Below are 13,583 nucleotides of genomic sequence, written 5' to 3' on the forward strand. Positions count from 1 at the left end.
CACCTATTTAACGCGGGGTATTGATCAAAGTAAATCCTCATGAATAACAATGTCAACTAAATGTCGGTAAAGGGAGTGTACAAAGTGAATGCGTTCGTTGTGGTTCCTTCTTATCTCTTTCTTCCATGATATAAAGTACCTCATGAGGTAGATCACCAGGGTTCAAATTCGTTTAAAAATTTTGTGTAGCAGTTTTTGGCTAATCCCTCATAATCAGAATACTTCCATATACTAAAGCACTATAAAAAGTGCTATACAAATGTAAAATTAGGTAGCAGTTACTTCAAAATGTGGAGCAAACTGCTATGCGATACAGCCAAATTTGAACCCTGTAGATCACGCTGTTGTGACACTGGCATTTTCAGCAGTAGAAACACAGTAGGGCGACGGTTTGTGGTTGTACTGAAAGTTCAGCGAAATGTTTAGCAACCCATTGGTATCAAAAGGGTTTTTATTATTTCTGGTACACATCAAAGTAATCGCCATATACTTCTGGTGGACATCACAATCCTTATTTGGAGCTTCAATGGAAACACAGCTGTTTACACAGTTAATTTTTCTAACAAAACATTACATTCCATAAACTGTACAATTGTGTCTAATTGACGGCACTATTTTCATGTATTTCAAATTTAATTTAGCCCAATAATATGAGTTATTACTTTTATTTCATGAAAAAAAGTAGTCTGAAAATGTTCGTGCTATATGGTACTAAAATCTATGATGTTTTTAATGTCATTATACAAGTGTGTACCCCTAGCAAATATGCAAACAAGATTTAAGATAACTAGCGCCATCAGTGTTCAACTTTGCTTAAAAATGAATCTAATTGCCATCAAACAAAAGTGGAAAATGTTAGTTGTTACTGAATCAGATTATTGGTTGGCAAGTTATTCTTGGTAACAAATGCAGAGACAGATATTGGATGATTTCTTCACTGGCTAAATATTTCAAGTTTGACCCACTTTAATACAAGAATCGCAGACTTTTGAGCAAATTTAACACAGTTTCATGAAACTTGTACAACATTTAATAAAAACCTGACACTTAGGCTCTAGTTTTTTGAAAAAATGACAATTTTTGTAATAAATTGACGTAGGAAAGGGCCCCATTGTTATATCAGAGACCTGAAAATGAGACCGTTTGTGGCACATCCCTGTATGGTCATTTGTACAGAGTACCCCCTTCCCTTGGTATTGGGCTCCTTCAAAGGCACATGTTGCCACCTTCATTTGGTGCTCATCAGGTATATTACTGGCAACCCTGCTAGTATAATGTATAATACAAGACAAATATGTAATTACAAGTTGTAGAGTTCCATTTCATCATCTTGAAATAGGGAATCAATTCAGATTGATGGAAACAACAAGAAATAGTAGCAAAAGATTCATTCAGGTGTCCTATATCTAAATACCAGGATTTATACATTCATCTATAAGGTAGCTCCTATGTTGAATTTTGATGTGGTAGTTTTGTCCGTATAAATCAACGGGAACTGATGGGTACCAATCATTTTGATACAGCTTGTACATGTATTTAATATCAACAAATGTCAGTGTGTCAAATAAAAGCAGGAACTTCAGTACAAAATATAATATCGCTATCAACTAAAAGGTCCTGGCACTATATTTTGTTCCACTGGGAATTGTATGAATGTATACCTCTGTACTTTTATGTGGCTTACGTGACAGAAGTGGTGTTTGTTTCCTTTGAATATACATTTATATTGTTCCAATATATGTGCTTACTTTGAGCTGTTTAGGCACCAGAAACAAATTTGTTCGATCTTTGGATCGACCGTCGATGTTGCTTTTTATTAATGAACTATCAACTAATTAATCAGCATTAACGCTAAATTTATATTGGTCAATATCACTACAGGCATAAATTACTATTTTATCACAATTAACAATAGTATATTAATTGATTTCATAAATAATAAGGATCGACCAAGCATTGATGGTCGATCGAAAGATTGAACTAATTTGTTTCTATTGCCTTGACTATAAGGTCAATTAATAAAATGGCTAATGCATGTAAATGAAGTGTAGTATTAAATTTAAAATCCTGCTCATGCACTATAATGGGATTCATTTTTATGAATTTAAAATGTGTTTTTCAAGAACCTTATTTTGGAATGCAAATGTGAACAAACTAAAACGGGAATAACTATACAATATCCTCCAAACCCTATACAATATCCTCTAAACCCTATCACTAACCCCTAACTCCTTGTACTCTGGGGCAGTCTTCAGTGAACAGCTCTTTTCAGAGCCACCAAACCTTTTATATTAGCAGATAGGTGAGGTTTGCTTGTTCTCTGTTGACAAGGGGCAGTCTTCAGTGAACGGCTCTTTTCAGAGACACCAAACCTTTCACATTAGTGCATAGGCAAGATCTGCTTTTTCTGTTGGCAAGGGACAGTCTTCAGTGAACAGCTCTTTTCAGAGCCATCAGTAGGCAAGGAATGGCCTGCACGTTTCATTCTCAGGTACTCTGTCCTGAAGAAGTCAGCGGTACTCCTGATGAAAGCTTGACAGTTCTAAACTTGTCCAACAGCGAACTACAATCCAGGAAAAAAAGGTTGGCACACTTTGCCCGTCTTTTGGTATATCTCTTCCCCCGCTCCCCCAAATCAATGTTGGACCAAGCCATGTTGTCAACAGGTCCGTGAGACCCTCCAACATTGAAGGATGGGGAGTGGGAAAGTGAGATATAGGGGAGTCTGTACTTCACTTATATTGCATGCATGTTTCACTAGCCTCTCCAATTTTGATAGGGCACGCATTTCCATTGTTTAGTGTAAGTGTGCCAACTATTTTTTTCCTGGATTGTAGCTAAAACTCACTAACCCTAATTCCTGAACTCTAAACCTTAATCCTATATCAAGATGTGGCAAAAAACAATACCACTATCATGGCTATAATAGTTATGCCCACAACATTTTTTAAGTAGATCAATTGTCATTTCTATAACACACATGGCATCAGTACACAGCACACAAAATCTTAAATACTTACATGTATCAGCCTGTTCAAGTGAGGTGATCAAAGCTTCAAATACATCTGACCAACACACAGAGTGAGTGTTGCCAACATAATTCAGAAAAGCATTGCTGTTGGCAGTCAGCTTATATCACATAAAATCTCCCTTCTTGATTTCACACATAGTTGAATTGATACTTCGTTACTTCACACAACAGGAAGTTCTAGTCCATATGACAAGTTATTTTTTGTTTGTCAAAACCAGTTGAAGAAACTTACATTTCTTGCTGACAGTTTCGTCAGTGAACCACTGACTTTCTCGAAGCTTGGTGTTGTTGTGATGATCCAACAGCTGATGACTGGCGGGAAGTTATATCACTTCCGGTAGCGATGTTAGTCTTGCTACAAATCTCCAACAGTTGATCAAACACGTGACTCAGATTGTAGACCCCCTCGTCTCTGTTCATAACTCCTCGCCCCCTTCTCCTGATCTGAATTGATTCTTTTATCCATCTCGCTTTCCTATCACTTTCTCTCTCTAAGATTTTTGCCTCCCCCCAATTGATAATATGATTAGCCCTGGCTACGTGGTCACTAATAGCTGAGTTCTTGAAATGGCTCTCGGATTCCTTTCTTTTGGATCTAACGAATATCTGTCATTTATATCAATATATGTCATATATAACGAATATATGATCTGACGAAACTGTCAGCAAGAAATGTAAGTTTCTTCAACTGGTTTTGACAAACAAAAAATAACTTTTCATTTGTTAATTACCAAACCTGATGAACCTGTTCCAAGTTCTAGTCCAGATAGTAGTGTGGAGGATGCTTGTGATCGATGCATCTTTTCATTTTCAGGGATGGAGGTTATCAGGTTGTTGCAACCTTCATTTCATTGATAAGCCACTTTCTTCTTTCAGTCTTAACCTGAAAATAACTCCTATCTTTCATAGCAGATAAATAAAGCTGTTGGATAACTAACAACTAGTTGGATAAGCTCCAATTTAGTCCAGGACTAAGGTTAATATCTCCTGTGAATACTGTATAAACTGTAATTGTGGCAGTGTTTTACTACAGATTAAAATCTGTGACAGATTTCGCGATAAAGTCACATTACACTTGCCAATGCCAATATTATGAAAAGAAAAAACTCTTGTAAATCAGCTTACAGTGTGTGGATTTCCTGTCCTTACCCTGTACAAATATCCTGTGGTATTAAAGCAATTTACAGAGCGAATGATACCTGTACGATCAGTGGCGTAGCTGGGATTTTTTCCAGGGGGGTGGGGCAAGCCTGTAAGTTGTTGGATAAGCTCCAATTTAGTCCAGGACTAAGGTTGATATCTCCTGTGAATACTGTATAAACTGTAATTGTGGCAGTGTGTGACAGATTTCACGATAAACACACTCGAAAATCAGCTTTAATACAGTGTGTGGATTTCCTGTCCTTACCCTTACAAAACACTGTACAAATATCCTGTGGTATTAAAGCAATTTACAGAGTGAATGATACCTGTAAGGTGCGCAGGGCATGTGGACAACAAATCAGCCAGGGACTTCACATCATGTGAGATTGAAACTTTCCAATTATCAGGAAAACAATGTTGTATTCCCATAAGTGTCCACTCTCGGCATCCTCTCTCGCTTACATCTTGTAACTCCCGAGGGCCTCTCTAATCCTCTTCCAGGCACTTTATCCACCCTGTGTCACGCTACAAACACATTAAAATTAAAACTTGTTCCTTGCATGATACTTCTCATTTCCTTTCATTATTAAATGGTCTTCTTTTTCTGTGTATAAATGGTTCTCTGTTCCATTATATCAAATGATACTGTTTCCATTTATGAGTATGTTGCTGGTCAATGCTCCTATTACCGTATAAATGGTGTTTCTTTTTAAAGAGTTTTCTTTACACTAATCCATTCACTTTTTCCTACGGACTGCTTTCCTTTTCCATTTCATGTTTAAATGATGATTTGGGTTGATTTTCCCTAAATATATAAATGGTACTTTCTTTATTCACTTTATTTCTTGTATTGAAGGTTTCAAGGCAATAAATGACTTTGTAATAATTAAGATATGTGTGACTTTTAGAGCTAATTTCTTTGTCTTTGTTATGATCATGATCTGCCAAATATAAACTTAAGCTGCATTCAGACTCCACAGTGTGGTGTGATACAATTTGGCAAACATTGATCGCATGATCACATGAAACATGGCAAGGCAATAAAAATTCACCACATCAAGGAAGTTGCAGCGCACCTTAGTATTGGTCAGATTCATTGCAATCATGTGTGATTCGTAAGTAACTGACTAACCTTTTGGTCTGGAATTGACAATATCGAAAAGGTATGACCCCCCCCCGTGGTGTCAAATTCAAGAGACAAAATGAAAGAATATAATAAATAACACAGGGGTTCTACTCCTAACTCCTAAAGTTGTGGTCCATTTTGATCTTCAACATCTTCAGAAGTAGCCCATTGGGCTACTACATTGTAAATCACTGTTTTGGCAACTTTCTAGATAAGGCTATAAACAAAGTTAAATTATTTAATTAATATATAATCAAATCAGCCTACGTTTACACACAAGTAGAGTAACCTCTTGATTATATATTCGTTTCTCAAAGACTCGGTCACGAATGCCGATTTATTTTATTTTAAGAAGGTCCACTCGGTCGTTTCAAATATTGAGTTTCAGTATTGGTTTTGGTCACGTGGTTTCCTATTATCCTGCCTAAGCTCTTGACTGGCGTCATTATCGATATCTTTGTTTGTACCCTTTGTTAGACTTAAAACTGGTAGCAAGGAGTTTCGGTTTTTATTTCAGTTTGTTACATAATCGTGTGAATGCATAATCGCTTGGTTTGAAGTTACCTGAACTAAGTAATATTCACGAACAGAGAAATCGAGCATGCCACTTAAAAGCGTGGTTTAGAAAATAAAATAAGTCTAGGTTTAAATCCTTGTGAAAAAGTATAAACCATCGAAATATTTGCTCTCGAAATTACAAAAGGGGTGACTCGAGTGATATAAATAATATCTATTCATGAGCTTATCGCATGCAGGAGGATCGATAGAAAACTATTATATGACTTCCAATAGGCCTATATGCTATTTGACTTTTATTCAAGTTATTTAATACTCGAGTGTGTGGGAGGTAAGGGGAGAGAGAAAGAGAAACAAATGGGAGAGAGCATTGGAAATAGAGAGGGAAGGAGGGGGACAGGAGAGCTCGAGAGTGGAGTGGAATAGTGTGTAGGGGAGAGGATATATCGAATATAGAGGGAGGGGAGGGGGGAGAAGGAGACACTGGCGAGAGGGAATTGTATTACAAATCTGTAAAATGCTTTGGAAGCAGAATTCATTTCTGCGCATTTTGACATCTCTTTTGATACGATAGCCCAAAAAACAATAAAACACCGGTCAATTTAATGTAGTGAGGTCCAGATTTGAAAGTAGCACTTACATACAATACAAAAACACTCAGATATCATTACACAGATTTCCTTCCATTATACTGAATACAAAATCAATAGAATTTACTGCAACTTTTAAATCTTGGGTTACATTGACTTAAATGTACGCTGTGACGTCAATATTTAGTCAATTGCTACAAATGAGGTGTCAAAATGCGCAGAAATAAATTCTGCTTCCAACGCATTTTACAGATTTGTAATAGAATCGCCCGTTTTTGAATAATGGTCATTATTTAAGGGGGGTAGTTACTTTTTTATGGTCCTCTCTGCACTAAAGTTGAATTTTAATACTCATCACTGAGCGAAAAACGGTTGGCATTTGACCTTGAATCTTCTTCGAACAAGCTGAGTTCTACTTTACACGTGACTGACATGTGGAACAGATTATACAAACTGTTCCTGAAGAAAGGAGTGAATAGTGAACGTTGTATTTGTCACCATCGCAAAGGATATATCTACAGTGGACTTTGTTGGGCATTAATATGAACTGGACATTGCTTCAGAGGCACCTCTGGAACGTTTTGAAATTTCTGATTTTACCTCCGATTAAGTGAAACACTGAGATTATCAACAAGAACAAAAATAACTGCCATAACCCATTGTAATACGATTCCAATTTCAGTTGTCCTTAATTTGTATTGTTTTATATGCAAGAGCATTTGTCCAAGCACACTATACTTTCCATTAAATAATTCATTTCATTTAAATTATAAAACAGTGTGTTAATTGTGTATTTCTTCTGATATCAAATAATTTCTGAAATTCTCGATGGTCAATTAATAAAAATCAATATTTTTGATATTTGACAGTCAATGGTGTTTTCAGCCTTCTGCCTTGCTATATCATATATGGATGATGATATGGTACAAGACTTCAATGTTCTAATTGCCATTGGATATCAGTCTCATTTATGTAATTTATTATTGCCTCACATAAATAACAAGTCCATATTTCTTGTATGCGTTTGTATTCCATCATGCTTTATTCATAAAATCTCAGTAACATCAAAAGACATTAATTCCTTTTAATTCTGTTACAGCTATGGTACATTTATATATTTATTAGAATATACATTTTCTTCAAAATAAAACTCAAGGAAATATATGGTTAGGTGTCAAAATTACAACATGATACAATTCAGAAGTATTTTAAATACATAGAATATTTTTCTTTCATTTCACAATTTTTGTTACTGTAGTAACCATGGTAACCACTATGTTACTGCTTGACAATGAACGAGATCAACAAATTTATTCTTCTCAAACACTATCAGGGACTCCGAGAGATTTTGAGAGAAAATCAAATGAGAGAATTTAGCCTTATTTCGAAAGACTGAATTCTCAGAAAATCTACTGAGCAGTAATTTAGAGATAAGAATCTATAAAAATTAACAGAAGACATATTTTCATGAAAGACGCCGATTTATACTAACCTATTTCAGATACTGATTATGTTAAAAGCTGGAGGGCGTAAGTTTTATGAAATCGCAGAGCCCCTTTTAAGCTAAAACAGTCTCATCTCCGATTACATAGTTCAATAACCTCAATCTATCCTGTCTTTTATTATATGAGTATACAAGCATATTGGGGTTCAAGAACTGTGTCATGGCAGATGAGAGTTCTTTTAAGATCCTAGTTTTCATTTTTGCCTCCAAATGATAATAATCATATCACAGCATAAGTACATACAATATTACATGATTAGGCAAGTTTCAGACTCAAAGATACAATGTAATTTTCTTGGTAAGATGAAGTATTCAATTTCAAAAATAGAAACACTGTAATAGTTTTATTTTTGAATTTCTAGATTTGCAGATAAATAACTATAAATGTATTCACCTTAAGTTCAATGTGCGTATTACGCTGGCCACAATATTGAATCACTCACATAAAGTTAATCACACAGAGCGTAGATCCATGAGTACAAGGGCCATTTGTTGACACGCCTGCAATGCAACTGCAAAAAAACATGACGCCACTACCAAACTTGAAGCGAACCAAAGTCAATAAACTCTAATTTGCGTTGAGGAAAGCCAATGTTAGTGACAACTAGCTCGAGATATTCTATCTAAAATACAGGTTTACATTTTATTATCTTACATTATCTTGCTGTATTTCAGCTAGAGCGCCATAGGTAGACAACCTGGGTTTTACTGAGAACAATACAAACACATAATCTTTTCATGACTTCAGTGACGTGACCTTGATGGCTATCATTTCTATACATCATGTCCAGTGAAGTGAGAGAGAATTGAATAGATGCGTGTTCGTCACAACAGATATTAACACAATAGAAATTAGCATCTCATGAATGCGCTACCAATCTTTAGAAATAAGAAAACCCACTTTTAGACAGGATTGGCTAGTGTCTGGTGCCCGGGGTCTGGTGACAACTACAGGAATTGTGTCAATTGTGTAATCTTTTGTCAGCTGAGAAGCATACAAAAGATTACTCACTTCAAAATATGCCCTCTCCTTTTGTGCCCGCCATATTTCAAAAAGGCTTATTGCTTTCCTGTGCAGAATTATCCAGAAAACATATCAAGCAAGATTGATTCACATCTTATATGCCCTGATTTATGCTAGCTTTATCAATTTCACAGAAACAAAGCACATTTGAAATATAAATCAGAATTAAAGATTGACAATAAGCATAAAAATAACCTGCATAACACTTCAGTGATTTTTACTAGCTCAACTATTATTTCTAGTTGAATTCTAAATACTATGCATTACCTACTTTACTTGCATTATGCTGGAGAAACAATAACACATCAGTAAGGCGACGAAAAAAGAAAACCATGTTCTACGGGCCCGACCAACCCAGATTTTGAACAAATTGGGGAAAAAAATTCCTGTACAAATGATCTATATATGAATGCCGACCCAAATTTCTGAAATTTCATGAACAATTTTTTTTTGTATTTTCTCAAATTGCAAATTATAGAGATTATGTTGATTTTTGGGGTTATTTCAAAAAGAGAGAGAAAAAAAAGGCCGACCGACCGACCATACTTGAAAGGTCCGTCCGCCCGTAGAACAGGGTTTCTTTTTTTCGTCGCCTAATGATCTCCTGTACTTGTGTGTTTGCGTAAAATTTGTTTCTGGTGTGTGTTGTATACCTCGACTGCTCATATTAGCCTGGTAGCCTAATGGATAGAGCGTCCATCTAGTGATTGGAAGGTCGTGGGTTTGAATCCCATGCCGGCACATTCCCTTGCTTTTTTTTAAAGTTGGGTTGTGTGCCGGTCGGGATTTGTGTTTATTTGTTGTCTTGTTTAATTGTAACACTTTGGGTTGGTAAACTGTTCTTTCTTTCTTATTAATTATTGTCAGTTTCCTCTTGTAGCCAGCAATCGTTCCCCATTGTGTTTATTTGTTCTTGTGCAGGATGCATATCCCCATTACCTACTTTACTTGTACTTGTACAGTTTATGTGTGTAAATACCCAATTTTGACTTAAATTTCATTGCTTTAACAAGCGCCCTCTGAAAGTGACTTTAGCACCCTGGGCTAATTAGAATGAATACGGTGATCAAGATTGAGTTGCGATTTACACAGTCATAATCATTGCTTTTTCAATATTTTCACATTTCATGTTAGCAATTGAGATGTTAATTCTAAAAGGGCTTAAGTCACACTGAATGCATTTCAACATAAATGGTAAAGAAGGTTTTTATATCCATGTAGTTTCAATGCAAAAAGGTAGTTATGTCCATGGAGTTTCAATGTTCTACCACATTATTTTACTATGAAAGTTGCATAGATAATGTAGCAGAAACTGACACTGGCTCCATTTTCATGATTTTGTGACTTAACCCCATGAGAACTACCTGCCGATTGGCCAAAAAGAAGTTTTCATAATCAATTGGACCAATCATCAACATTGTTAGAATAATTTCACCACACAAAAACATTGGGGTGAATTACTTGCAAAGCTCCATTCTGATTGGTGATTAAAGTAATGATATCATGCAATTGACCAATCAGAGGCAATGTTAGATCGGCAGGTAGTGCTCAAGGGGTTAACCCCCTTTTAGAATTAGCATCCTCAATTTGCTCACAACTTAATTAACTTTGTGCAATTTAATTATTTACACTGTTATCATTTTATTTCTACAATTATTACTAACAATATAAAAGTAATACTTCTTGAACACTGGGTAGGCGAGTCTGTGTAAATAACAAAAATAAGTAATCTTTTTACGTACTACCAAACTTTAATTAATAAATGTACAAAACAAAAGTATGAGTTTATTGCATAGATTATGTATATTCCAATTCAATTTCAATCCTTCAGAGCAACCTTAAAATGTCAAGACAACAGTATGATGTCCACATCAAGTTGTGAGGAAAAGTATTATATCTGCCAAAAGTGCTTTTGGATGTGCCACAGGCACTTACAACCTACAACATAAGCTGATGATAGAAAGCTCTGCTTTGTTGTCCTTCAATATTTGCATACTTCCTTTTTAAAAGACAATATGCTTCATCTTGAGCAGAATACTATCTCAAATTTAGCTCTTCAAATAAAGCCTTCCCGAAAAAGGCCACTTTCAACATATTGAACAGAACACTATCTCATTAACTGTACAAAGGCCACTTTCACTCGTGAGTATTTGCTTTGAAATTCTGTTATCTGATATTTCAAAAATATCATTTTCAATGTTCAAGATTCTTCCTCCTCAGAAGAGTCTTTGTTTAGCTGTGTTTTTAAACCGTATCAGGAGCCTTCTCAAACTGACAAATTTGCTCAGTATAAAAATACAAAATCTATCCATGTCATGATATTAAAAGGTATTTAACCTATATTAAACAAAACATGGTAAATCTTAATGGTACTTCATGTTTTGTAATGTCATATGTCCTATTGCGTTTTGAACACAAAAGTGATTATATTATGTTACCTTAAAAATAACTCAGACATAAAGTCTATACCACTTTCATCAATTATTCATTTTCAATAAATAAAATCTCAGCGCTATTAAAAATGTAGTAAGTAAAATAGAATCTTTTACTTTTTTTGTACAGAAATCTGTTAGAAGTATTACATACCAGAAGAGATTGGGCCATAAATATTTAAAACTGTTTACAATAGTTGATTTATCATTCATTTTTCTGATTTTGATTATGCATAATCCATGAACCAATTATATTTCCATAATCATTAAACATCTCACCAAATCGTTAACATCTTTCAGAGAGTGTGCTGCGTTAATTGCCCATCTCAATTTTATATTATATTCATGAATAATGTAATATAATTCTGAAATTGAGGTTTGATGAATACTGACATTTCATGAAAAATTGATTATTTTGAGATGGATGTCAATAAGTGGGTCATCAAAACTAGATTCCTCTATAGATTAGGGCCTACTTGTTTAGACTCTTTAAACTCACAATCACATTGGAAATGTTTACCTTTGTAGGATATTTCATCTATGAACTTCAAGCACTGTTCACTTTTGCTTAAAAATTTACCTTTTTCAGAGTCTTGGTTAGCAGCGATGTAGTTTGCGACACCATCACACCGTCTTCATTCAGCGTAGTGTTTACAATCCTCCGGTCAACACTACACTGAATGAAGATGCCGTGATGGCGTCACAAGCTACGTCGATGCTAACCAAGACTCTGAAAAGCAAATGTCAAGAATGACAGAGTCCAATATCAGTATCCATGCTGCTACTGTTCACTTTCCTTTGAATAGGAATAGGGTGTATTGGATCACAAACAACTGTACCAGTAAACTTCAAAAAATCCATGCATTTAGGTTTAGGGATACTAGCAAATTTTGGACTAGTGACCCTTAAGGCATGCAAACCTAAGGGCTACAGTCCATTTGGTTTCCTGGAGATGGTACAGTGTAGTACCTGTGTAATTTACACATGCGATCAAAGGCAGTGCATCTGTAGCACACAATGTGATCTGTACCCTACAGATACACCACATTTGCTTATGCTTGTATCACACACGGACGTTACCGTCTTGAGAAAGCCAAAAGGACAATAGTGGATGAAGACCTTTGGAATATATCTATTATCACAAACACTGTACATTTGACACCCTCCAATGGCTCCAATATCACAACTACATTATGACTTTCTTATTTGAAATCTGCTATACTCGTTAAAAGCAGTCAGTGGAAAAAAGTCAGTTGCTCTTTAAAATGTTTATTTTATTTCCTCCCCACTAAAATAATACCTCCTGTATATATCAGTCTGAAGCTGAAGAATTACCAGACAAAATATGAATATCTTAACACTTATACATGCTTACACATGTGTATTAAGACATTTCCGAATACTCAGCATTCCCATACATTGGTAATCAGACGTCTCCAGGGACACTCGACCATCCCAAAGACGTCAGTAAGTCAATACTAGATTGATTGTTATTCAGCGTTTAACAGATTCCATAAGCAAGTTGGAACAAAATGAAAAACAAACGGATGATTATTATTTCATAAAATGCAGTTCTGGCCAGTCCCAGAGGTATTGAGTGATAGTCGCAGCCAGGTGATAGTTGGAATTGACTTGTTTGGTATTAACCTCTTCATCCACCTCCCTCCTCCTTGTTAATGATCTGTTCTACATATCTGTTGTTAAAGGCGACTAGCGATTGGACGATTTAGCAATCAACATGGTCAAGAGCTTGACATTTGAACTTTGTTGTTGATAAGCAGTTCTACGTCATCTGTTTTGTTGAAAATAAGTATGATAACCGTATTGTTTGTAATAAATGCTCCCCCTCTAATAAACACCCCCTCCAATATTTCCTTGAGAAATTAACAAAAATGCAAATATTTCCATGTCATATCGTGTAAGTAAGCTTAAAACTTTCATTAGTCATGCAGTGACAATCGCTAAATTGCATGGACAAATCCTATTATGACTCAAACTTCCACCCATTTCATTGCCTAATTATGGTAGAATTTCACCAGATTCTTGCTTGATGATGCACTTACAGGTGTAATTTTGTTGTATTTACCACGAACCACTCGATTACTGTGGGCAGCGCCATGGAATGGCATTAGTGTAGTCGTAAATCCCTCCTTTCTACAGGAGCACCATCGGGAAATTGAACCTGATTTTTAAGTTTTTTTCATTGACAATTCACTT

Source organism: Amphiura filiformis, chromosome 8 (genome assembly GCF_039555335.1).
Source record: "Amphiura filiformis chromosome 8, Afil_fr2py, whole genome shotgun sequence".
NCBI classification, from domain to species: domain Eukaryota; kingdom Metazoa; phylum Echinodermata; class Ophiuroidea; order Amphilepidida; family Amphiuridae; genus Amphiura; species Amphiura filiformis.